Source organism: Canis aureus, chromosome 21, assembly GCF_053574225.1.
Source record: "Canis aureus isolate CA01 chromosome 21, VMU_Caureus_v.1.0, whole genome shotgun sequence".
In the NCBI taxonomy this organism is placed as follows: domain Eukaryota; kingdom Metazoa; phylum Chordata; class Mammalia; order Carnivora; family Canidae; genus Canis; species Canis aureus.
This window is the reverse complement of record NC_135631.1, coordinates 24,764,268-24,791,286: the sequence shown is the minus strand read 5'-3', so window position 1 is coordinate 24,791,286 and position 27,019 is coordinate 24,764,268. Positions and strand designations below refer to the sequence as shown.

The window sequence follows — 27,019 nt, the reverse complement described above, 5'->3', positions numbered from 1 at the left end:
GTATCCGGTACAGCAAATTACCAATAAGCATTAACTCACTATGGCTACTAAAAATATTCATAAAGAATACACTAGAACCGTACAGTCCAATGAAGTATCCCCTAGCCATATGTGGCTGTTTAAATTAAATATAGATCAATAGAAACTAAACAGAATTAAAAATACAGTGGCTCAGTTTCACTAGCTGTATTTCAAGCCCTCAGTAGACACATGTGGATAATGACCACCATAATGGCAAGAGGAACATTTCCATCACCACAGATATTAAAGTGTCTGCTCAAGGGACAAATAGCAAGCTCTGAAGTCTCTCTCATTTGGTTGAAGGTGAAAGATGAACCTCTCCTTTTCCTCCTCCACTGAGTAGGGAACCACACAAGGCAGTGGTATTACTCCAGAAGAAATCCTCTCTGTCAAGGCCCTGTCCCCTCAATCTCCAGATGGATGCTGCTGCTGTGGCTCAATGCATTTGTTTTACAATCACCAAGCAAGGTCCTGCTAGGTGGTCTTGCATTCAACTTAGGATGTAGAGACACTTAGCAACTAGGATATTACTGGCAGGGTTTAGGGCCTCTGACAGAATTTGTATTGTCTCAGCTGTCCCTTCTTGGTGTATCAATGTCTTTAAGTCTCCCTAAAATTTCTAACTCACTGGTTCTGATTTCATGTGAACTAGAAAACTAGATAAACAAAGTTCTTATATAAAAGTAAGACTCCAGAAAGGGCTTTTAATCCTTTGCAAGGATGTCAATGCACAAACACTTAGGGACTTTTGTTTGTTTTCTCCCTTTCTGACCCCTGCCTGTATGCTGGAGAGCTGGGAGTACCACATACGCAGCTAACGGGCAAGGCTTCATTTGAAATATCACAGGGCAATAAGGATGTATGAACTGATTCTTTGGGAAAGAGTAGAAGAAATAGAAAAAATAATAGAAGGAGTAGAAAGAAATATCTCCAACTAGCAAATCTGTGAGGAGTACAAATTTAGACAAATGGCCAGTTATATTCAGTCATGAGCGAATGATATCAAATCATTCATGGATTGGCAAAATCCTTTCTTCAAATATAAGGCACCAAAAAATCTATTGTAGAGACTTGGGCAGTATATTTAATCATGTACACATTTTAATGTGTAGCTGGATACTTTTTGGCTGTGTCTGTACACATTGGTCAGCTTAAGGGGAAAAGACGAAATCACCCAGATGGGCATTCTTCATGTGAACCTAAGTATATTTCTTGCTAACCTGATTTGTCTATAGGAGTCCGTGAGAGATCAACTAACTCGGGCCATGCAGGATACAAGAGGTGATCCTGAGTTGTTAGGTATGCTGTATCAATCCCTATACACATACTAGTGGTACAAAGAACCACTCTTCCATTATAGCAGTAGAGTCCATGAGTGCCTAGAAAGCAGAAGGACTTAGAATCAGATTACCTGGATTCAAATCCCAGTCTCAAGTCATTTTCTTTTCAGATTCATTTATTTATTTGAGAGAGAGAGCAAGCATGTGTAAACAGGAGGAGGGGCAGAGGAAGAGGGAGAGAGAGAGAATCCTCAAGAAGACTTCCGATTGGGCAGAAAGACCAATGCAGGGCTCGACCCCAGGACCCTGGGATCATGACTTGAGCAGAAGGCAGACACTTAACCAACTGAGCCACCCAGGAGCTCCCTTAATTTTCTAATCTACAAAATGTAGTTACTAATAGTCCTTGTCTCACAGAAGTTTCATTTATAACAGCTTTATTGATCTATAATTTATTATATACTATAAAACTTACTATTTTAAGTGTAAAATGCAGTAGTTTTAGGATATTCACAGATTATGGAACCATCGCTACTAACTAACTCTGAAACATTTTCATCACACCGAAAAGAAAGAAATCACTAGCAGTCACTTTGCTTTCCTCCTTCTGCCTCCCCATCAGTGGCAACTAATAATCTAATTTTATCTTTCGGGATATGCCAATTCAGGACATTTCATATAAATAGAATCATACAAGATGTAGTTTTGTGACTAATTTCTTTTACTTAGCAGAATGTTCTCAAGGTTCATTTATGTTGTAACATGTATTAATACTTCATTCCAGGATGTCTGAGTGGCTTAGTCATTTAAGTGTCGGATTCTTGATTTTGGCTCAGATCATGAACTCAGGGTCCTGGGATCCAGCCCCAGTGGGGCTCCGTGCTCAGTGGTGAATCTGCTTCTCTCCCTCTCCCTCAGCCCTCCCCCACCAGGTGCATGTACACACACATGCTGTTTTCTAAAATAAATAAATAAATCTTTTAAAAAATACTCCATTCAAAAAAAAAAAAATACTCCATTCCTTTTTATTACAAATTAATATTCCATCGTATGGATTATTACATTTTGTTCATCCATTTATCAACATTGATGAACATTTGGGTTATTTCTACATGTTGGTTATTCTGAATAATGTTACGATTAATATTTTGGTACAAGTTTTTATGTGGACATAAATTTTCACTTCTAAGATTTTATTTATTTATTCATGAGACACACACACACACACAGAGAGGCAGAGACACAGGCAGAGGGAGAATCAGGCTCCATTCAAGGAGCCAGATGTGGGGCTCTATCCCGGGACCCCAGGATCATGCCCTGAGCCGAAGGCAGGCACTAAACCGCTGAGCCACCCAGGGATCTCCTAAATTTTCACTTCTTTTGAGTATTTACCTATGAGTGGAATTTCTGGGGCATATGGTTTGGGTTTGTATTTCCCTATGACTAACGATGTTAGACATCTTTTCATGTGCTTATTAGCCACTCATATATATTCTTCAGAGGAATGTTTATTCAAAACCTCTGCTCATTTTTTAATTCGTTGTCTTTTAATTGCTGAATTGTAAGATTTATTTTTGTATATTCTTGATATGTCTCACCTCAGATATATAGCTTGCAAATATTTTCTCCTATTCTGTGGATTGTCTCTCCACTTTACTGATGGTGACCTTTGAAGCACAACATTTTTCATTTTTATGATTTTCATTTTATCTCTTTTGTTGTTGTTGTTGCTTCTGTTTTTGGTGCCACATTTAAAAAAACCACTGTCCAACCTAAGGTCATGAAGATTTACTCCTATGTTTCCTTCTAAGAGCTTCCAGGTTGTAGCTCTTACATTGAGGTCTATGTTCCATTTTTACATCATTTTTGTATGTAGTGTGAGGTAGAGATTCAAATTCATTCTTTTGTATTTGGACATGCAGTTGTCCCAGCACAAATTTTTAGAAAGACTATTATTTCTCCCACTGAATTATCTTGACCCTCTTGAAAATCAATTGACCATGAAGATAAGAATGAATTTCTGGATTCTCAGTTCTATTCCATTGCTATCCATGTCTATCCTTAAGCCAGTACCACATTGTCAATTAATTACTGTAGCTTTGTAGTGTGTTTTGAGATGGGAAAGTGTGAGTCTCTTTGTTCTTCTTCAAGACTGTTTTGGCTATTTTCTGTCCTTTATATTTCCATAAGGATTTTAGGATCAGCAAAGACATCAGGGCCTGCAAAACAGCTGGGATTTTGGTAGGTATTGTGTTGAATCTGTTTATTAAATGCTCTGTAAGAAGCTGAATGGTATGGGGAAGAAAGCACTGGGCTAGAACTTAAGAAATGTAGGTTCTTGCCCTTTAAAAAAATCACTTCTATTCCTAGGGCTTCAGTTTCTTCAACTGTAAAATGTAAAAGTTAAGCTATGTTGATTTGGGATATCCCACTCAAATTCAAGATTCTAAGGCTCTATATCTGTCTCAGGTTTGAGAATACTCTCGGTTGATAAAAAAAAAATATCAACAGGAGCACCTGGGTGGCACAGTCAGTTAAGCATGTGACTCCTGGTTTTGGCTCAGGTTGTGATCTCAAGGTCATGAGATTGAGCCCTGCATCAGGCTCTGTGATCAGTGAAGAGTCTGCCTGATATGCTCTATCCCTCTCCCTCTGCCCCCGCTACTCATGCTTGCTCTCTCTCTCAAGTAAATAAATCTTTTAAAAATGAACAAATGGGGATTAAGGAGCACCCTTGCTGTGATGAGCACAGTTGTTAAATCAGTATCATGTATACCTGAAACTAATATAACACTGTATATTAACTAACTGGAATCAAAATTAAAACTTTTTTAAAAAGTTTTAAAAATCAACAGTTTGGACCCATCAAACCAAAATTCCTGGAAACCTGGCAAACAGACTAATTCTGGAGATAGAGAAGATCCTAGTTTGGAAGGATCCTTTCTTCTACTAGATTAAATATAAGCCAATTTCAACCAAACAGCTTGTTAGAAAACCTGCAGTTATTAATGGGCTCTCACGCTGTTGTTCATATGAATGTGTTTTTAAAACTATATTTGGTGTAGAGCCACTTAAAATAAAATCTAGTTATATGTTAAATATCTATAATTTCATCAAGCAGTATAAACCCAAAGGGAACATATGCTAATTACTGTCTTAATGAATATAGATTATCTCAATGATTAAATATTAAATACATAATTATTTAATATATAACCCATTTTCCCCCTAATTTTTAAGGTGACATTCATAACCATAAACATCTGGCACAAGTACGTCTATTTTTTTACTTTTTTACCCTCCAAATACTCTCTAGTACTAGCTGGTTAAATATATTGGAGCTCATGTTTAAGTTCTCAAGAGGTCTAAACATCTGTTAGGCATATATCAGTCATGGAAGGCACAAAGATAAGCAATATATAGTCCTTATTCTTAGAATGCACTATTATCATTGGGAGGTCAAATATTTAAGAAGAGAATCACAGTACTATGTAAGAAGCATATAACAAGAGCATAAGAACTGTTTTAAGAATACAGAGGTACTATCGAGGCTATTGACTTCTGTAGGAGGGTAAGGTGGATCTGGGAAAGAGTGGTAAATGAGGCCAGACTTCAGAGCTGAAGACACAGCTTGTATTGATGTGGGACATGGGAAAACAAGAAGAATTGTGGATAACTCCAAGATGTCTAGCTTGGGACTTGCTTGTCTAGTTTGTCTCGATGGTGATGAAACTTTAGAGAAGTTATTCTCATCTACAAACAAGTTCTCATGATGTCAGTGGAACTGAACTCCAAGCAAAGAAAAACACTAACCCATATTGCCTCCTCCCTCACTCTAAACTAGAAAGCAGAATTCCAAAGTATGATTTTAAAGTTCCTTTTTTATATTTCATCCAAAAGATTATTGCATCACACAGCTGTCCAAATAGCATAGCTTCACTGACTAAAACAAATAAGAATCAATGATGAAGGTTAGTTATTCCTAATGATACAATGTTTCTTTTTCCAATATTGGTGGTGTTTTCTGTCTCCTCCCACATGATGAATTTTTATATAGAAATAAAAATGATATTGATTGTATTCTATGCAATATAAGACCAATAATTATCACTTTCCCTGGAAAGTATCTGAACTGGAGCAGTGACACTAATATCAGACAAAATAGATTTTAAAAACAAAAAGGTTATTAAAGATAAAGATGGAAATTTTATAATAATAATGATGAAAGGGTAATTCCATCAGGAAAATAAAACAACATATATGTACCTAACAACGGAGACCAAAATACACAAAGCAAAAACTGATAGAACTGAAGAGACAAGTGAACAAATCAATGAAAATAGTTGAAGAGTTCAAAACCCCACTTTTGATGGTGGATAGAACAACTAAGCAAAAGATCAATGAGGGAGGGAAGGAGAGACTCTAGCAATGTGTTCCTATCATCCCACATGTTTCTGTAAATTTGGGAAAATAATATATTTAAGTGAAAGAATTTAAGATCACTGTCTCTTCACACTCTGACTTCCCCTGTGTCACATCTGTTCTCATGTCAGGAAGCAATGGAATAACTACAGGAATCATGGGATTTGGGGGGCAACTTTGGGAATCTAAGGAAGAGTTGAATTTAAGACACATTTAGTGTGAGTCGAACATACCTATGTGGTTTACAGTTATCTCTAGCTTTCCTCGGGGGCAATGGCTTTCAGGAATACTCCCACTGTCCATGGTGCCAACTCACCCAGGATCATAAACACAAAGGTACAGAGGCAGAGATTATAATGAAAAGTGAATCTGTCCTATAGCACCTAGCACCGGAACTGTTTAGGTAGTGGAGGAGAAACCAGATTCAAAATGGAAGAACCCGAACCTAGCTTGTAGAAAATTTCTCAAATCATCAAAAATGTAAAATTGCAAGCAGAGGAAACAGGGAAATCCTTTCCTTTCTGGAAAATATTTAATAATCTGTCATTTGCAAATATAAAATTACCATCTATTTTTGCCTTTTTAGTGGGAAACATGGATTTATCAGAATTCGTTTATTTTTAGGGCACAAACTTATCAAATGATGAGCGTATCTGTAAGGTAAGTCATATATTTTATGCATCACAACTATTAACAATAAAATACATTTTTAATCAACCATGTTAAGGCTGAAAATATGGCAAAAATCTTATGTTTTTCCCATGAAGAAATGCTCAATATATGCAGCCAAAAACTATATATGGAAAAATGCTATTATGAACATGTCTTACTCTGCTTATGCTGCCATAACAAAATACCACAGACTAAGCCGCTTAAACAACAGACATTTATTTCTCACAGTCCTGGCATCTGGTAAGTTCAAGATCAAGGTGCTGCCAAGCCACATTTCATTCAGAGGCCTTTTTCTCTTAGCTTGTAGGTGGCTGCCATCACACTGTGTGCTCACATGACCTAGCCTTTGTGCACATGCTAAGGAGAGATTGAGAATGAGCTCTCTGGTGTGTCTTATAAGGGCCAAAGAGGACTCCACCCTCATGACCTAATCTAGCTGAAATTATCTCCTAAAGGATCCATCTGCAAGTACCCTCATATTAGAGGTTAAGGTTTCAACATATTCACATTACTGTGTACAATAATTAATTAAGAAAAGTATTATATATTTAATGATGTTTGTGATATTTGAAAGCTCATTAACATTTGCAGTTTATGGTGATTTATTTTCTCTTCCTAAATAAGCACTCACTTTCATACCTAATTTTGTTTTTTTACAGTTTCATACTCTTTCTCTCTTTTTTTTTTTTTGATTTTATTTATTTATTTTCATGAGAGACACACACAGAGAGAGAGAGAGAGAGAGAGAGAGGCAGAGACATAGGCAGAGAGAGAAGCAGGCTCCATGCAGGAAGCCCGATGTGGGACTCGATACCAGAACTCTGGAATCATGCTCTGGGTCGAAGGCAGGTGCTTAACCGCTGAGCCACCCAGGGTCCCCATACTCTTTCTCTCAAAGAGGATCCCAATAATTGTATAAGCTTTCAGCCACATAAAAATTGGAACCCCTCCTGCCCTCAACAGCACCTTTCCATGCTCCATATCCTCCAGTTCTTTAAGTCTTCATTAAAGCTGTCCATCTTAAACACAACCTTCAACTTGCTACCAATCATTTACCATGAAGTTCTAACCAAACATGAATTTCTACCTATTCTCAATATCCTAAATTACGCATCTTGAGAACAAATCTGATAAAAGCAGAAAGAAGTTGAATAAGCAATCACTGTCACTCTTACAGAGTCATAAAGAGGATAAGATCAAGGCACTTGTACATTATTTGTTTCTATATTTTCAACATATACAACCTTCTCCACCAGAGGGTGTAAATGCCAAGAGTTACAGGCAACATATTTTCCCCAGTGCCACTGTCTTCTCCAACCCTCGGTTCCCATGGCTGAATTTAGCTTATCTTCACTCAGGGTTGATTGTCTCCCACCAGTCCTCCAGTCCACCATGGCAATTTGGCTTTTTTCAGGCGCCCTTCAGTCCATCAGTTGTGCCTGTGTGGGTCTGCATTCCAGGTGTCAGCCCCAAGTAAATCTTTTTCCAAGAGGGCTCTTTAGCTCCAAAGTGAATCAGTCACTATCAATAAATTCGGGGGGGGGGGGGTAGGAAGCAGCCTCACACTCCCACGTTGGAAACACAGCACACATTACACAGAACACAGCTCACTTGGACTTCATAAGGGCTCACTACTATCCATGGAGAAAACTGCCATGTGAACACACAAAGTTTGAAGCTTTATTCTCTCGCTGGGACTCAGAGGCAGAGAGATTTCTGAACAAAAGAGCTCACTGTGGTGTATAAATGATATTGATCTCTGCAGTTGGCACTGAAAGCTGGAGCAGCTATATGGCATTTTTTAGACTTTCATCTCTAAATCCAAGCTGGCAGTCTGGTGTCAAATACAACAGAACCCTTTTCCATCAGTACCTCCCCCAACAGATGGAGGAATATTCTGATTTACTGGAATCCAGGTAACCATGCCTTTCAGTGTACTGGAATATTTCACTTACTCTTCTTTCAGAGAAAGGCTAATCACAAAGATACCCCCAAGACAATGAAATGAAAAACAAAAACACAACAAAAAATCTTGTGAGTGACGTTAGCAGCCCCTAAGAAGTGTTCTTAAAATGTTTGAGGGTCATTGATTGTCCATCTCAATAGCCAACCTTTCTTGCAATTCCGTAATTCCTATAATACCTTGCTGTTATTTTGTTCACAATGCTCTATTGTTTAAAGCAGGAAAACAAAATGTGAACATTTTAAAAGGAATTTCAGCAAGGGCCGAAGCATAAACGATCATTTAACTTAATCCTCAGCGGGCCAGACAATCCAATTAGAACCTTGTTGCTTTAACATTTTGAAAGATTATGCTTTTATTGTATAAGTATCAATGGTTTAATTTAAAGGTGGTTTCTTTGGCATAGATAGTTATTTGGAATATTTCCTAATTTAAATTATTTGAATAGAATTATCTTTAGTTATCACTGAAAGGTCCACTTTGGGGCCATCTTCTTTTTCCCTGTGAGTCATTATTATTAGTGCTGATAACAGTGGTGACAGTCTACAGCACATATATATGCCTCTCTAGATTATATGTCACTTTTTTATAGTGTGTCTCAATTGATATTTAAATATTGTGCTCTTTAATTTTACTTATTTATATCCTGTATCTTCAACTAAAGTTTAAGTAACTTGAGAAAAGATAATGAATCTTATTCATTTTGTATTCCACCCACTTCTCACAAAATGCCTGAGATATAATAGATTCCAAAAAATATATATATTAGTTTTCTTCATGCACAGAGGGACGTACGTATTCATTGTGTTAGATAATGTGAGTTGTGGCTTAGCCAAAATTGGTCAAATACCATTTAAACATGTCATGAACAAGGCAATAAGAAAAAGAATCTCATATGCTATCCCATTAAATATCACAACAGCCTTGGAGAGACCATTTGCAATTCTCATTTTACAGGGAAGTTTGAGAGTCACAGATGAAAAAAAAAAGTGTTCAATACTACACATCTAGTATGTTCTGGAACAGTAATGCAAAATTACATCCAAAATCCATTTCCCTATCCTTAAACAAGTGGCTTCTGTCAGAAAATATATCTTCTGAGCCCTCCACCAATTCATTTGGAGTTTCTATGCTTTAGTAAGAATCCTGAGGGCACAAAACAGAGAACCAGGAGAGGGTCTGCATTCTTAGACCAAGGATGTAATATTTTTGCTGTCCATCCTTTATAGCCTGTAGTTACTTCTGGATGCCAGTTCTAGGATTAATTGAACACCCAGTTCTGGATGGGCTAAAGGATACTCGCAGTGGTTCAGCCTCAGAGTTCCTTTCAGTCCTATCAGGATCCTTACTGGTATTTTCCAGAGCATTCTCTATGGTGTATAGTATGCACAGTATCCAAAGCAGCCCAGAGCATCCAGATAGCTACATACAGTTGAGGATAGAAATATCCCATGGGGGGGGGGGGGGAAAAAACTCTTCTCAAACTCAATTTCCACTCTTAATTTCATTCCACAAAATCTGACCATTTTATGCCTCCTCACACCAAATATATGTGTTCATCTTGTCCCCTTGGGAGCCACCAGCAAAAATACCTTCAAAAGGAACAAAGCAAAAGCTCTTGAGAGACATATACATATCTCTCTTTTCTGAGGGAAGGATAGGAAGAGTTTTATCATAAGGTTGGATTTATTTTCATGATCTTAATTTTATAATTAGGAGCTTACATGTTTTTTTCTGGGTATACTAATAGGTAGAGTTGTGGATTTGGTACAGTTGAGTTTTTAATTTTTTTGTGGGAAGAATAACGGTCCAAAAGATCTCCATGCTATAATCCCCAGAACCTATGAATATGTTACCTTAAATGTCAAAAAAGGATTTTACAGATTGATTAAGGTGATGGACTTTGAAATAGGAAACTTCTCCTGGATTATCCAAATGGCCCAACTTAATTACTTGAGTCCCTAAAATCAAGGTATTTTCCCTGCTGTGGTCAATCATAGAGAGACAAATTGAGAAAGAAAGAAAGAGAGAGAGAGAGAGATCAATCTGATGATGAAAGGAGGATCAGAGAAATTTTATATTGACGGCTTTGAAGATGAATTAAGGGGACTATGAACCAAGAAATGTAAAAAGTCTCAAAAAGCTGGAAAAGTGAAGGAAATGGGTTCTCTTTCAGAGCCTTTAGACAGGAACACAGCCCTGCTAGCACCTTTATATGAGACCAATGAGACCAACGTTAGACTTCTGAAGTACAAAACTGTAAGACAGTAAAGCTGTGTTTTTTTCTAAACCACTAAGTTTATGGTAATTAGTTATGCCAATAATAGAAAACATATTTTGACATAGATGTAATCTTGACAAATTATAAACAAAATTTTATAAACAGAAACACTGCCATGGAGGAACCATTAAAATTTACTTAATTAAATTTTTCAGAATAATACTTGTACTTCATTTTACAAATCAAATAGTACAATAGGACTTGTAGGGGAAATAAGTAGTTCCCTGTCTTATACACACCTCCACTCCTAGTCCTACTTTCAGAAATAACCACTTTTTAAATTTTTTAAATTTTTTTTAAGATTTATTTATTTGAGAGAGAGCATGAGAGGAGGAAGGGGCAGACGGAGAGGGAGAAGCAGGCTCCCCGCTGACCAGGAAACCCAACGTGGAGCTCAATCTCAGGATCCAGAGATCATAACTGAGCTGAAGCCAGATGCTTAACAGACTGAGCCACTCAGGTGCCCCAGAAATTACCACTTGTAACTCCTGACTGCTTTTTGTAGTTTTCCATTAGAGCTTTGCATCATTTAATGATATGCTCACTCCACTATTTCTTGATTCATTAATGTCCAGCATTATTGTTTGACTTTACGATATGATGAAGATTTAGCTCATTTTAGACCATTTTCTTATTCACCTCAGAATATAAATCACTGTTTTGGGGATTTTTTTTTTTTTTAAGATTTTATTTATTTATTTATTCATGAAAGACTGAGAGACAGAGAGAGAGAGCCAGAGGGAGAAGCAGGCTCCATGCACCGGGAGCCTGACGTGGGATTTGATCCCGGGTCTCCAGGATCGCGCCCTGGGCCGAAGGCAGGCGCCAAACCGCAGCGCCACCCAGGGATCTGTTTTGGGGATTTTTTTTAATTGGTTACATTTTCTGGCTTGAAATAATGCACTCCAACATTTCAGCCCCTACCAACAACCACAGTGTCCCTCCAATTCAACCTCACAGAGTAAACAGTCTGTGCCAGAACCTTTCAGGAAGATAAAGAATTCATTGCAAATAATTTAATTTCCTTTATCTGTCACAAAATAATAATAATAATAATAATTAATAATAATAATAATGGTTTTTGCTTAATGAGCACTTGTCAAGTGGAGAGAAGGTAGCAAAAGGAATAGCATATGCTAAAATATATTTATTTATATTCAATTAAATAAAACCAGATGAAGCTTAGCAGAGAATACTATTTTTTAAAAAACTGTCTTTTCTCCAAAGGTTTGTCCACATAAATTGTCAAGCTTGTTGGACACAACCAACTTCCCAATTTCAATAAAAATAAGCACAGCTGATTCAGTTTTGACAACTTATCAATAAATAATGTTCTTATAAAAAGTTCTGAAGTTGGTAAAATAGATACAAGACTCCACATTTGTGAAATATTTGGTCCCTTCTTAATCCTTTCATCATTTTTTCACCACTGCGATGGCAGAGACCATATCTATCTTATTCAAAATTGTAATCCCTGTAGCTAGCACTTTATAAGTATTCACAAGGAAAGAATAAGGAAAAAAGGAAGGAAAGGGGAAAACCACAGAAAGCCAAACAGGACCATCTTCATAAAGTACATCATGAGTTGGCTGGTTAAGGACATCAAGACAGAGATCCACCTCTAGTGCTTTGGCTTATTTTCAGCTGCATTCACAAATAACAATGCTAAAGCAGGTAATGTACCTATGTCCATGGGATGTGCGTGTGTGTGTGTGTGTGTGTGTGTGATACATTTCAATGGTTCCCCATATCTTCTACTGTTTTTCATATCTCCCTACGCTATTTATAGCCAATAACCTATAGAACTCAATCAAAAGCATAACAGCTTTTTGAAAGCAACTTCTCATAACGTTCATGAAAAAAATCAATGTAACAAGTTGATTATGTGTCACATGATGGGTAGCTTTTTTCCTATTGTATAAAAGTGATCTTAGCCATTTCATACCAATTTCCTCAACTCTACTTCTCCCCACATCAACATTTCTCTCTATCTCTAGGGTTATCATCTTCCGTTTTCTTCAGCATCTGAGGAGTATCTCAGGCAAATCCCTCCACTTCATCTCCTAGAGCTTCCTCTGAGACTGGATTTCATCAGTAGACCCATTTTTGCCACACTTCCAGTCTTTTATTTTTCACTCTGGATTTTTCCTTTGCATACCTTTTTACTACTGTTGGTTAAAATTTAGAGTTACATTTAGAATTAGATCCAAAAGTTCAAAGAGTCTTGACAATCTTAGTCTGTCACTCTCCTCTCTGCCTCTTTCTCGGTGTCTCTCTCTCTCTGTCTCTGTCTCTTTCTCCCCTCAGACCTTCTCTCTCTCTCTCTCTCTCTCTCTCTCTCTCTCCTGTCCTCTGTATGTGTGTGTGTTTGTATTCTTTACTTCTGGGTCTTTCATTTTCAAACATTCTCATTGTCCTTAGTGCAATCAATACCAGAGAGGGGGAAAAAATGCCTCTTCCCTAATGACTGCAGAAAAAGTCCCAGGGAGAGCTCTTAATCTCTTGGCCAGAGTAATGTGCTCATCCCTGAACCAAAAGATAGAATGCTCTTATTGACTAGTCTGAGTCACATGGAAATCGTAAAGTACAAGGGAAGAGAGAGGAGAGAATTATCTGCTGCCACACAACATGGGCAGAGGCGAAAAGAGAGGTAATTCTGCAAAAGAAAATTATACAGCACAGGAAAAAAAGTTAACAGCCATCACATGTGTAAATTTAATTAACTTCCTCCAACCATAAAGCATTCTTTTTTTTTTCAACAGTGTTTTCCTCTTAGGATAACAGTCTCTCTTTTTATGACTCCAGGTTTCTCAAAGGAAGAATATAAACTCCACTTGCCATGCATCATCCACTCCCTTTTTTATCCCTTGGAAACTGGCCTCTATTCCAACGTTGACCTTGTCCTCTCAACAGTCACTAATGGTGCTTTCTGCTTTCTCTTCATCTAATACCTCTCTCTACAGCATTTGGCAGTTTATCACCCCTTTGTAAAGTTATTTCCTCTTAAAATTTCCATAACATTCAAATAGCCTCCTTGATTTATCCCTATTCTTCTATAATTAGCTCATCTCTCAATTACTTCTGAACTTACAAAGCACAGAAAGGAGTATTACTTATTTTCCTCTTGAAAAAAACCCAACATGCAGATTAGGTGCTCATAAGTTTTTCCACAATAGCACCTATACATCAATGACCAAAGCAAAAATTCTGAACATTTCTTGAAAATGGATGGGGCACAAAATTTGTATGCCTTAAACACAGAATCCTGTGTGTTAGAAAATACGTAGGCTCAAAAGGACCTAAAATCATTTAACTCAACTCCATTCTTTTACAAATGAAGTGACTTATCCAACTTCATCCAACTAACTGTTCAGAGACCAAATTGTATCCAGAACTTAGATTGCTCTACTTGAAGTTCAGTGCTTCTTTACTTTATACAACATGGCCTTCCAAAGGGTAATGATTCTGGCTTAAGAACTATACCCCCCCCCCAAAAAAAGAACTATATCCCATCCATGAAGGAATCAATAATGCAGCAGTATGAATCCCCCATAAATATAGCTAGATTATATCATTAAAGAAATTCCAAGTGAGTGGAAAATACATTTCCAAATCTTTGACAGATTCTATTGTCAAATTATCCCTTTTTTGTCAACATAGGAGGAAAATATTCAAGAACTGCCTTCTAAGACAGGGATTTACCCACAAACTGCTATGTAAAGCAAGCCATAAATTTTTAGGCAGTGCCTTAAAATTATCGAAGCTTTCATGGAATGTTTTCATCCAGAACTATATTGTATAATTTCTAGAGTTGTATAAACAGTCCAATCCACTTCATATTCAAGTTTTCAAGTTTGCAATATTTAAGTAATGTTTCTTTTGGTGTTAACTGGTATCTGGTAATTGACCCACCAACATCCAGCAGTTATATTCTTTGAAAAAAATGGGAAAAAATAGATAAGTCAAAAAAAGTGACCTATTATTGAACTGCCCTTTGTTCCCATGGGAACTGGCTGAGAAATGATCACTAAAAGGTTTTCTATTAGATCTGACTTTGTGTGTGCATTCAGGTTCACTCAACTGTAAGAAGTAGATAATGGCTAGCTAAGAACAAGAGAAAGGTAATAGAATCAATAGGTATTTCCTCTGAAGAGATACACAAAGTTAGAACTTAAAAAGCTGTCACTGAATAGTTTCAGGCACAACTGGAAGATGATCTGACCATAGCCAAAGCTTAGGAGATATCACACCCTCTGGATCCACCACTTGGACTTTGGAGTTAACTGGATCTAGATATTAACTCACCAATGAAGAAACTCAGTGAATCTGAAGCAAAATAAAGCAAAAAAAAAAAAAAAAAAAAAAAACCCACACCTAGGTACATAGGTCTAACTGTTAGAAACCAAAAAGCAAAAGGAAAAAAGAAAGAAAAATCCTAAAATCATCCAGAGGGGAACAAAGAAACCTTGTTTTTCAGGGAAATAGCAAGGAAAATGGCAGCTGACTTCTCAAGAGAAATTATCTTGCCATTAGAAAGGAGAAAAAAATGAGTGGGAAATATCAGAAAAAGAGACAGAACATGAAAGACTCCTAACCCTGGGAAACGAACTAGGGGTGGTAGAAGGGGAGGAGGGCGGGGGGTGGGGGTGAATGGGTGATGGGCACTGAGGGGGGACTTGACGGGATGAGCACTAGGTGTTATTCTGTATGTTGGCAAATTGAACACCAATAAAAAATAAATTTATTTAAAAAATAATAAAAATAAAATGAATTATCAAAAAAAAAAAAGAAATTGTAATGGCTTTTTTAAAGTGCTAAAAGAAAAACTGCCAATACTAGAATTCTATACTTGGTAAAAATATCCTTGAAAAATGAAAGCAAAAGAAATCTATTTTCGTATAGTCATGAAGAAATTCATTGGAATGGACTTTTACTGTAAAAAATAAAGAAATTGCCTTAATCCAAAGGGAAATGATTCCAGATGACAGTTCTTCCAGATGGAGAACTAACAAAGAATAAACAATACCAAAAAGGGATATATATTGACTGCTTAAGGCAATGATAATAACAATATTTTGTGAAGTTTACAATTTATGTAGAAGAAAACATTATAACAAAAATACCAAATAAAAAGGGAATTATTAAAAATAACTTTAAATCATAATCATGATCATTGTAATCAGGTGAGCAAGTTTTTTTTTTTCTTTCCCTCCAAAAGTCTGACTCCAGAATATCCCTATTTATAAACTGTGCAGCCAAGCTTTTTCTGATAATCTATTTGGTGACTTCCTTTATTTTTTGTTTTTATATAGTCCTTCTAACATGACATGAGTGAATAATTTAAATTTGTCCTAGGCATAAGTAATACCGTCAGAAATCAATGTTTTAGATCACAGGGTTTTTGTCCTTGTTCCCATTTTAAGGCATATACTGGATAATCACATGCACTAAAAGAAATAGCCCAGGGAGATCTGTTTATGGAGAATGTAGTTTGCAGCAAATCTTGTTTCTTGGGACATTCTTCTGAAAAGGTGTTGTTGCTGTTGACTAACAATGTGAATTATGTATCTTATCATATTAACTTCTTTATTTTATTTACTAGAAAACTTAAAGCCAAATTTGTGGTTCTTTTCTAGATAATGTAGAAATATATATACCCTGTAACTTATGTACATTTGGCCTTCATTATACTTATGTTTTTCCCCATCTTTAATTTCCCTTTACTAACACTTTCATCTCTACTTTTATTTATTTTTTTTTAATTTTTATTTATTTATGATAGTCACAGAGAGAGAGAGAGAGAGAGAGAGAGGCAGAGACATAGGCAGAGGGAGAAGCAGGCTCCATGCACCGGGAGCCCGACGTGGGATTCGATCCCGGGTCTCCAGGATCGCGCCCTGGGCCAAAGGCAGGCGCTAACCCGCTGCGCCACCCGGGGATTCCTCTCCTCTACTTTTATATGCAGTCCTAGAAACTTGGATGTTTCTGTATGTTACTTCAAATCCTTTTTTAAATAAAGGAGGAAATAGATACACAGGTATGTATGCATAATCGTATACACACATTTACCTATCCTGGGATCTTGAAAAGTATTTTCTCATTAACTCATCACAAGCAAAGAGGGAAATGCTTATTATATACATTTTACATATGAGAAAACAGAATCAGTGACTAGCCCCAGATCACACAATAAATAGGTGAAGCCAGAATTCTCCCCTTTGCTCTAAATTCTATAATTCTTCTTTCATGCCATACAATCTCTTTCATTTGCCTATCATACCATTTATTCATTCATTTCATTAAATGCCTATATATTTATTGCATATTATGTACCAGACTGGGGGTATCATTCAAGATGAATCATTCTAGATATCCCTCTCATGCAGCCTTGCAGGCTCTGTTCTATAACATTAGGTTTCTTTTACAGGAAAGTCTGGTTTGGTAAACTGGATTATAAGTGCATAAGACAGAGATATTTTTGTGCACAGCTCTGTATCATGTCCTACACCCATCCCACACTATCACAGGTCCTCCATGAACTGTGCTACGGTGCTTATCTACATTCCTTCAGTTGGCTTTAGAGTAAATGAAGTTATGAAAACAATGAGGTATCAGCATGGCAATTAGTGGAAGATTTTTCTAAGTAATCCAAAAATCATTACCATGATAGCAGGATGTTACAAAGCAACACTGAGCCTCACTTTTACACAGTGAGAGGAAAAATGCACAAAGTCTAACTGAACTATGTCAAGTTACACTGAACAGGAGGTAGTTTTAGAAACTTAATCAAGTACGTCAATCTGCTATGGCTCTGGGGAACCCAAGTTCCCTTCATAACTCAATGTCTTGCAATTACCCTCTTGAAGAGTGGGACTATGCCCTGAACAATGGCTGAATATGGGTCTGAGTGGTTAATGGGATGCTGTCAGAAAAAAGAAATGGTCTCATTTCAGCCCATTACTCAAATTCTGCATACCAAACTCTTGTTTCTGAGGGTACATGTGGCCAAAGGACACTCAATAACTTACTACAAAGGGCTACTAAGGTTATATAAGAAAAGAACCTGGAGATTCTTCTTAGGGATCAAGGAACAATACCCACAACTCACAGCTGTGTGCTTTGTCAAGAAGAGCCCAGGACCAATCAACACACAGGCCCTCACACATGCTGTCCTCTGTACAACCCTTTGAACCACTCTTCAAAGAATAAAAATTAACCATATCAAGGAAAAATCAGCTCTCTGAGCATCCCAGGAAGTCTCTTTTCTGAATGGAAAGAGATAATTTTCTATTATTCATAAGCATTAAGGATTCCCAGATTCTATTCTGTCCCACTTTCAGAATTGACCTTTTTATCTCTCAAAACAGAGGGAGAAAGAATTGGTTTCATTAAAAGAGCAAGTGTTTTTCAGAGATTTAAAGCACAGCATAGAGAATATAGTCAATAATATCATAATAACTTTGTATGGTAACAGATAGTAACTACACGTCTCTTTGGTGATCATTTCATTATGCACATAAATGTCAAATCATTGTACACCTATTGTACACCTGAAACTATTGTACACCTGACACTAGTAGGATACTGTATGTCAACAATATTTCAATTTTTTTTTAAAAAAGTGCTTTTTTTGTTAGACACCCTGGCTCAAACCTTCCAAGCCTTCATTTTCACATCTGCAGAATGAAGATATTAGTAAAATTTTCCTCACAGAGTCATTGTGAAGATCAAAGAAATTCTTTCTTGTGGACTATCTGCCAATAGTAGGTGTTCAAAAAATATCCATTCTAAGTTGTTTCTCTCCTTATCAAAAAACAAAACAAACAAACAAAAAACCTAGTTAATGAAAAAAATGTGGAAACGGGACTGTTTAGCATAAGGTAGGTCTCACTGGGATAGTCATCTTGAATGATTAAAGTCTAAGTGACCCAAGAAAGAAAAAAAAAATATGTTCCTACCTTAAAAAACAAGTCTAAGGATAAAATATGTTCTATGGTAAAGCAGAAGATCAAGCTGTAATGTCCTCAGTAAATGGAAATAGTGGTGCTATTTTAGCAACTAGCATAATCCACCAAAGACACAGTTTGGGTGGGATTTTCTGGCCAGTCTTGAAACAGGATCATGTACTAGAAATTGTGCTGATGTTCTTCCTACATTATCTCACCCCCCCCCCTTTTTTTTTACAACAAGCCCCAGAGGTGAACATTATCTCACCCGCTTAATATTAGAAGAAACTGCAGCCTGGTGTAATAAGTAACGTGCTGATGTTCCCACAATCATGGCAGAGCCTGAATTCCTTCCTGAGCTTCTCTGAGTCTCCACAGCCTCCAAATGTCCCCACAGAGCCTCCCAGATGCAAAGGCAAGGAATAGGAAAATAGTAAGATGATTTTTTTGGGAAGTCTCAAATACAGTCCTGACCCAAAAGAAAGCTTCCTGTTCTAAGAATCCTAGTCATTCTGACCAGGCCAAGCAGCTCAAAAGTATCTGTGAGCCCCAAGAGGAAAATGAGATGTGTGCCTTCCACAGTGAGAGGGAGAGATTCCAATTATCATCAGAATTCTGATTTTGGAGATGACTGGCTCCCACGTGATCACAGTTGGTCCAGAACATCACTTTTCTCCTTCTTCAGGGGCTTCCAGGAGACAAGGAGATCCAGCTCCTCCTCCCCAGTCTTTACCTCTCCCAGGTCGACCTGTGGAAGCTCCCCAGGCTTCTTTAATGACTGCAGAGACCCTTGTGGCAATTTTGTCCAAGCGTCTACCCAAGAAACGTAAGGGGGGAGGGAACATGGGCACCTAGGGAAAACCCTGGAAGCCCACTGGCCAGAAGAGACACAATAAGCAGATATGGAAGGATTGGGGCCATAAACAGTTTAATGAATTTTCTGCTGCATTAAGTGACTATCAAAAGAACTTAGCTTATCATGAACCCTCCCACAAAAGCAAAACCAAAAGCATTCTTATAATATTTTTTTATTTTGCTAATAACCCCAGTCTCGTCTTTTCCAGTTTCCCCTCTTCCTACCTTTCTTTGCCTTTCTTTTCTGCAAAGGGCAAGCAAATGACTTTCAGGACACAGCTCCAAGTCTGCAATATGACTGCGGCTTCACTCCTCAGCGCTACTGTCAGAATGACACAGTGAACGTGAGATGGGGAGGAAAAACAAATCTCCATTGTTTTTGCACAAGAATAAGTCAGTGCTTAATCTAATGCAAACATAATTACTTTGACTTAAACAAAAGGGGGAAACAAATAAAAAGAAAAAAAACTTGATGCTTACAGCATAAGCTGTCTGCTCAGAAATAAACAATTATGTGGGCATCAGATAGTCCTCACACTCCTCCCCTCAGCTTCTGCTCTTTGGAAACAAATCTGAAAGGCATTTTGAAGAGAAGGTTAGAAACAAAAGCTCTGACCCCTAACTATTCTCTACTTATCTTCAGCGGTTTCCATTTCAGGTTCCCATCATTGCTTAATTCTTTACCTTGAATATGAACAGAAGGTTGGCACTTTAGGAAATAGCATTGAAATTGGGTGTCAGGGACAGAAATATTTAATTTTTTTTTCCATTGGTCTTTGCATAGCATTGATTCTTCTGATATTACCAAACAGAGAATGAGCCAGAAGGGATATTCATTTATTCATTCAACAAATATTTATAGCCCACCTGCTGTGGGATAGGTGTTGTACCCAGGTGAATAATACAGAAATGAGGACTGCCCTCTTAGACACTCTAGTGGAAAGGGGAAAAAAAACACAGAACAAATATATGCTAATAAGTACAGGAAATAATATGTTGCTGCGAGAATATGTAACAGAGAAGCCTAAACTATTAGCAGAGTCGTAGAGGAGGGTGGTCGGGGATAGCCTTCCTAAGGAATCAACTGAGCTGAGACCTTCCACATGAGAAAAAGTCAGCCAGGCAAATGGAAAGAGTTGGGGAGAAAACTATATGGAGAAACACACAAATTCCAAAATGTTAAGAAGGCGCAGAGAAAGGAAAGGTTGCAACTCCCTCCAGAATCTGAAGTCAGTGTGTTGATTTCCTAAAACTTCTGTAACAAGTTATGACAAAGCAAATGGCTTAAATCAACAGAAACTGATTCTCTCACAGTTCTGGAAGCCAGAAGCCCTAAATCAAGGTGTTGGCAGGGCTATGTTCTTTCAGGAGGCTGGACAGGAGACTTTTTCCTTGCCTATTGCTATTTCTCGAGGTTCTAGATGTTTCCTTGGCTTGGGACAACATAATGCCAGATGTTGCTCCTATTTGCATTTCCCTTTTTTTTATGATCTTCTCTTCTGTCTCTTATAAGGACATCTGTCATGGATTTGGGGCCTACCTGGTTGACCAGGTATGACCTCATCTTGAGATCCCTAATTATATCTGTAAACATCTTTTTCCCAAATTAAGCCATATTCATGGGTACTGGTGGCTAGGATGTGGACATATCTTTTGGAGACTGCAATTTAACACAATACAGTCAGTGTTGCTGAAAAGTAGTGTGTGTGGCAGTGAGAAAAGTAGACCAAGGTGAAGCCGGAGAGGATGTTAGGGCCAGATTATACATGCCTTCAGGGCCTTGCTGAATATATTAGTTTTCTATTGCTGCATTCACAAATTACCATAAGGTTAATGGTAAATTATAAATAACATAAATAACATCTATTATCTCAGAGTTCTGTGGGTCAGGAGTCTGGACGCTGTGGGTTAACTGGATCCTCAGCTCGGGACCTTGCAAAGCTGAAAGCAAGGTGTCCACTAAGCTGAGCTCTTATCTGGAGGCTGTAAGGAAGCCCATGCAGGTTTGGGGCAGATTTTAGGTCCTTGCAGTGCCTTGACACATGGGCGCCTTCAGGTTCAAGGCAACAACAGCATCCTGAATCCTCCTACTTCAAATCTCTGACTTCCCCTTCTGCTACCATCCTGACAAATATTTCTCTTTCCAAGGTCTCATGTGATTTCACTTGGCTCACCAAGATAATCCAAGATAAATTGTTATTTTAAGGTCAGATGAGTAGTAATTTTAATTACATCTGCAAAGTTCCTTGTGCCATGTAACACAAATATAGCTTCCTAAAGGATGTGGCTAAACTTCCATTTGGTAGCAATATCAATAAGTTTTTAAGGAAATTGGAAATATTCAGAGAAAAATCCTAACCTTTGATGTCACAGGAAACAGATAAGATTTTCTTCAATATACTTCTTGGTTGGCAACAAAAATACTGGACTATCTGAAACCTGGAGATGATTTATTGTATCATGTCGATGAATAGTTTCAACAAAAGACTTCACTTCTAATAAAGCAATGGAATTCTTTCCTACCATAGTTTGAATTAACATCCCAAGTTTTCATCATCCAAACCAGCTTCTAAGTCAAGACTTAAATATCCGTTTTTAGCCTATATTGTTTTTGTAAATATTAAAAACATTCACATGAAAAAATAGGTGGGAGAAGTAATTTGGAAGTGAATTCAAAATCTTGTATATATTGATGCCATTAGCCAAACTGAAATTTGTAAAATCAACTGCCCTGAATCCTGGAAAATGAAATAGATTGTTTTAATCCAAAGTTAGAGTAAAAGCAAGAGCTTACACGAGGAGATACATCAAAAATCTAAGCTTTTCTACATCTTCATGAATTTTATGAAGTGAACCAAAGTACTACCAGAAACGAAAAAAAAAAACAACATAAAAACTACTCAAATAAGTCATGGAATCTCAAAGAGCTACAGTCAACAGTTATATATATTACATTTCCCCTTTCATTTAATCCTCCTACCAAGTCACATAGTCACTCCCTCATTGATACTTTTGTTTATATATCAGTTCCTACCCTGAGACTATGAAATCTTTGAAAAGAACTATGATGGGCCTTCCAAAAATGCTTATAAGTGTGAATGAATTTCCTCCCCCACCAGAGTATCAAAGATGTTCCTATTTAGCCCAACCCAAATTTATGACCTCTCTTTTCAACAATGTGGTAGTTACATTGGAAATACTCATTTGATAATCATTACATATTGCTTTATATTTTTTTATCATGTGTGTATTTCATTTGCCCACTGAACTGTAAATCCCTTGAGTGCAAAAATTAGAATCTATAGCCTCCTTGCCATTAAAATGAGAATGATCTTATCTATCCTGGAAGACTGTCATGAGATAATACAGGTGAAAATACATAGAACAGTAACTAGAACAGAGAAAATGATGATTAGCTTTCATTTCCTCTCCATTTTTATTATTTTCTTTTCTTAATGGTTCCTATTACAGTCTTACACATAATATGTGCTCAATAAATGCATGCTGATGCATTGTGAGTACTGCAAGTTCAAGGAAAAGTTAATGTAGGCCAACAATTAAAGGGCAAGGTCTAGGGATTATGACTTACCTGAGGAAATAGGAGTTTTATTCTTGATATTGGCTCCAGCAATCAATAATTGGATGATTGGGCTATTATCATTGTTTAAAAGGTGTTAGAACACACTGTTAATGCATAATAGTACTGTGATGTTACCTTCAAGACCATCCAATGATCAGGACGTTGCAAAGTGCTAACATTATGTACTATAGCATATAACATAGCTGGCTCTCCACTCCACACTTTTTCTCCACATTATGAGTAGATAACCTCATTCAGTGTTGTTGGTTTTTTTTAAAGATTTTATTTCTTTATTTTAAAGAGAGAGCGTGCAAGGCAGGGAGGGGCAAAGGGAGAGGGAGAGAGAATCTCAAGCAGACTCAATGCTGAGCACAGAGTCCCATGCAGGGCCTGATCTCAGAACCTTGGGATAATGACCTGATCCAAAATCAAGAGTCAGACACTCAACCAAATGAGCCACCCAGGCACCTCCTTCCTCAGTGATTTTTGATGGCCACCTCTACCATTGCAGAAAGTAGTGCGTCTGAATGTGAAATTGGGATTTCATAACAATAACTTTAAAAATCACACACAAATCAACTCCATCAACATATTGCAACTTCATGTTTCCCTAAATCTACTATAAATGAATATTATGATAAAAGAACTCTCATAAATATACAAATGGCAATCTCAGGAAAATCATGTTATTTGTAAAGGAAGCCTTCTTTGAGAAAGTAATCATTGAGGCTTAAGATAAGACAGGGCAACTGTCCCAGAAGACACTGAGAGAGCAGAAATAATGAAGAGGAATAGTGATATGGCGGCTGGGGGGGGGGGGGGTTGCGGGCAGGGGGCAGGGAAGAGAAGACTTAAAATGAGAGAGAACACACAGAATCCATGAGATGTATTTAAATCTCAGAACCAAACTAGCTATCCAGGGGGAACTGCTTTTCATCTTCTGAATTGACACAGCCTTTTGAAACCTCTGTGGCTTTGACCTTTCATTATTGCAGAACACAGCCACCTGCCTTGACCCCTCCCCTGAGCCTCTCAGCTGAGGTGCCAGAGACGGTGCCCTCAGCCACTCTGCAATAGCATGAGGCTTTTGCTGCTCTCACTTCAAAACTAGCCAGATCGGGAGCTGTGAGTCTTGCAAGAAAAGGTTTTTCTCTCAGCGCCAGTGTTTTTGGTGAGAGATGTAATACATCAAAGCAGAGAAGAGATGCAATCATGCAGGGAATGATTTCAAAAACTTTAATGAACCGTTTAAAATAAACTCATTTGAAGGTAATTTAACAACACCACTTTTACAATTAAAAATACTATTTTAGCATGCAAATGCAGAACATTAGTCCCATGTCAGGATGGAAAATGAAGTGAAACTGAGGGGCTTTTGAAACATGAATGCCATCTCAGTAATTTCTCATCACTCCACGGTGCTCTTAGGCAGCCTAATGAAAGAATGAATTGATTTAAACAACATTTTGTTGGAGCAATGGGGTTTGAGGAATTAAATTAACTTGATGGTTAGCTGTAAGAGCCAGGCTTGGAACTGGCATTATACTGTTACTAAAATTAATTTCTATCCTTTCCTAAGTTTTATTTGGATATTTTTCCATTTATTCCTAAAATATCAACCAAGGGGTTCAGCAATTAGCAGAATTCTTCATCAGTCCTCTCTGATGTATTAACATTTGCTTGAAAATGTGTATGTTAAGGCAAATTATACTCCCTGGAAAAACAAAATGGACTCCAGATGCTGCCCCCAGGAATTGTAGTAGCAGCTGAGTCTGACTTTGAAGGGTAATAGGAATAACAAGCTGGCACATGGACTAAGCCAAAACAGCAATTCTCAATCTTTTCCTTCACTGTGACACAGTTGACAAATCACATTCACATAACACATCCATGGCTGTTTCAGGTTACAGATCTCAGCATTGCTAAAATGGGCTGCAAATTATGGCCAATCCTCAATGCACTGGCTTCAACATGGCTTTAAGTTCCTTACACATTTGAAGTGTATCAGAAAGCTGGTAAGTAAAAGTGATATTGTGTAAACTTATAGATGTTCAAACCCTTAAAAAGTAGGTCATAAATTTTGTACATTAACTGCTACAAAAAAGAAAAGAGATTTTTTTAAAAAAATAATAGATATTAACACATCAGGTGATAATAATGACGTGCAAATTTTCTGCTCCAAAATATATCTTTCTATAAATCGTTTTATTTATTTATTTATTTATTTACTTACTTACTTATTTGAGAGAGAGAGCAAGCAGGGGGAGGGGCAGAGGGAGGAGAGTTAGAGAATCTTCAAATAGACTCCCCAATGTTGGGCTTGACCCCAGAACCCTGAGACCATGACTTGAACTGAAATCAAGAGTTGACCGTGCACCCAGCTGAGCCATCCAAGTGCCCCTAATTTTAGTATTTTAATATCAGCTTCACAAGAGAGTATGAAATTCAGATGCCCTCTTGATAGAAACAATATTCTTGGTAATAATTTTTACTATGATTGAGCAGTATTGAGTAGCACATTCCAACCACAGAGTGTGCACTCTCCATTAAATTCCACATAAATTGTCCAAGAATAATAGTTCCTATTTTAAGGAAGCAAACTATGGTTCAAAATTGCCCAAGACTCTACAGTTGACAAATGGTAGAAGTAGATTTTGGTTAAAGGTCTATGTCTGTGCTGTGATTTGGTAGTCAAATATCACCAATGTCCACTGTCTCATGAAAGAAAAAACTCAAGACATGAATATGATGCTTTTTTAAAAGATTTTTTATTTATTTATTCATGAGAGGCACAGAGAGAAAGAGAGAGAGAGGCAGAGACACAGGCAGAGGGAGAAGCAGGCTCCATGCAGGGAGCCCGATGCGGGACTCGATACCGGGACCCCGGATCAGGCCCTGGGCTGAAGGTGGCGCTAAACCGCTGAGCCACCCGGGCTGCCCGAATATGATGCTTTCAATTTTTTTTTCTCTCTCATGCCAGACCTCATGATCCAAAGAAGCACTATTCTCTTTCAAAGAGCTTTCTTGGGAAGCTACACACAAATTCCCACCAGGATTTGCTCTTTGGAAAAGACCTTCAAATCCAATTTATGAGTCAAGTGAGAAAAGGTCTCATTTCCTCCCCATCTTCTGATGACTACACAAATGTAATTTAAAAATGGTATTTCCATCTTGCTCACCCACCTAATCTCTGTAGAAAGTTTTCGATGAGGACTTCAACATGTTTTTAGCAAAGACAGAATCATTAAAACATGCACATAACATCTGAGGAGACTATTTTGAAGGACATAACAGATGTTCAAAAATTTAAATTCTACTATATTTTTTATAGTCTTTACTTTTAGAGCAGTTTTAGGTTCACGGGAATATTGAGCAGAAGGTACAGAAAATTCTCATATTCCACCTTTCCCAATACAGTTTCCCCTATTATTAACATCTGCCTTCCTATTGTACATTTGATACAACTGATGACCTAATATCAATACATTATTATTAACTAAAATGCACAGTATACATTAGTGTTCACTCTTGGCATAGTACAGTTCTATGGGTCTTGACAAATGTACAATGTCATGCATCCATTAGAATATGACATAGAATAATTCCTCTGCCCTCTAAACCTTCTGTGCTTCAACTACTCATTCGTCTCTCCCTACCCCCAAGCCACCAGTAACCACTGATCACTTTACCGCCTCCACAGTTTTGCCTTTTCCAGAACATCATAGAGTTGGAATCATGCAGTATGTTGCCTTTTCAGATCAGATTCTTTCACTTAGAGATATTCATTTAAGTTTCATCCACATCTTTTTATTGCTTTATAGCAACATGTTAAAAGAAAAAGTACAAAGATGTTTATCCTCCATCTTACATCTACATTTCAAATAAGTGCCTAGGGCAAAAAGAGTGAGAGGGGTTGGATAAAAAGCACTAGGATCGTGAGGTCATGGTTTGTGGGGGGTTTTGCCTATATCCGGATTTTGGTTTCTAAAATTTTACAGA

The 27,019-nt window shown here is 37.4% G+C and overlaps 1 long non-coding RNA gene across 25 annotated transcripts in view; it reads right to left on the bottom strand.

Annotated features, from left to right (window-relative positions):
* The window catches only part of LOC144292805 (uncharacterized), a 230,447-nt gene that overhangs the window by 158,672 nt on the left and 44,756 nt on the right, over positions 1-27,019 (bottom strand). For 12 of the 25 annotated variants that reach the window (XR_013360189.1, XR_013360190.1, XR_013360174.1 and 9 more), the window contains exons 4-6: positions 21,800-21,863; positions 19,921-20,012; positions 19,666-19,762 (exon numbers count right to left, since the gene is read on the bottom strand). The exons of 2 other annotated variants lie outside the window; for them this stretch is intronic. This is a non-coding gene — a long non-coding RNA (uncharacterized LOC144292805). Of the gene's footprint in view, positions 1-18,853; positions 18,986-19,665; positions 19,763-19,920; positions 20,013-21,799; positions 21,873-27,019 lie in introns of all 25 variants that reach the window. 11 more of the 25 variants (XR_013360178.1, XR_013360183.1, XR_013360181.1 and 8 more) reach the window with 9 other exon arrangements.